This window comes from Pseudophryne corroboree, chromosome 4 (genome assembly GCF_028390025.1).
Source record: "Pseudophryne corroboree isolate aPseCor3 chromosome 4, aPseCor3.hap2, whole genome shotgun sequence".
Taxonomy (NCBI): Eukaryota; Metazoa; Chordata; class Amphibia; order Anura; family Myobatrachidae; genus Pseudophryne; species Pseudophryne corroboree.
This window is the reverse complement of record NC_086447.1, coordinates 467222254-467223269: the sequence shown is the minus strand read 5'-3', so window position 1 is coordinate 467223269 and position 1016 is coordinate 467222254.

Sequence of the window (1016 nt, the reverse complement as noted above, 5' to 3'; positions counted from 1 at the left end):
TAGCGCCGCTGTGCAATGCTTTTGTACTAGTGCGACGGGGCAGGGACTGAGATGCTGGGCGGACTAGCCCTGTGCTGGGCGTCCCCCCACATGTCAGAGTGGCTGATCATAGATATGGTAAATTTGGTACATCTACGATCAGGTCTGAATTAGCCCCTATGTACTAAGGTCCTAATTCAGCATGGATCGTAGATGTTCGAAAAATCGCACATCTATGATCCAGTACACTAACATGCGGGGGGACGCCCAGTGCACGGCAAATGCCGGCACACCCCCCCCCAATGCAAAAATGTGAAAGCATCGCAAGGCGGCAATGCTTTTGCATGTTTAGGGTAACTCTCTGCCTATGCAGCCTAGCTGCGAAGGCAGGTGGCTACCCGCCATCTTTTGGCTTGCAGTGGCTGCATATGACGTCACGCAGCCGCCACGGCCTGCCCCACAAACGGTCCAGACAGCAAAAGCCGCCACGCCCCCTAAATGCTGTGTCAATGTCCCCTCCCACCCCACAAACACCTCTGCCTGTCAATAAGGCAGAGGGGTTCGCACAACTGAAATGCCATTGCATCTCACTGTGTGCGCACGTCCATACTGAATTAGGCCCTCAGTAAAGGGATAACATCTATCCTGCTGCGTGGCTTCCGTTTGGTTTATTTGAAGATGGACATCTACATCTCCCATATTGGCAGAGAGCTTGTGTAATAAAAGATGTAGACACACTCTCCTTACCAAGAAAAATCCATTATATATGCCTTATCTGCAGTCTCCTCTTAAATTCTGTGCAAAAGTCATACGCATTATGATTGCCCGTTCTATAGACTATGACGTTGACTTTGAGCCCTACAATTGAATGTTTGAAAGCTACCAACTTACTATGTGCAATATAAAATAGAACCATTGAATATACTGTACAGTACATAAGATTTGATTTGATACATTTTGTATTAAGTAAAGGTGACAAAGGTAAATGCTCATGTGTTTATTAAGCAAAGCCATAGAAAGGGGTATGTCGTTATATA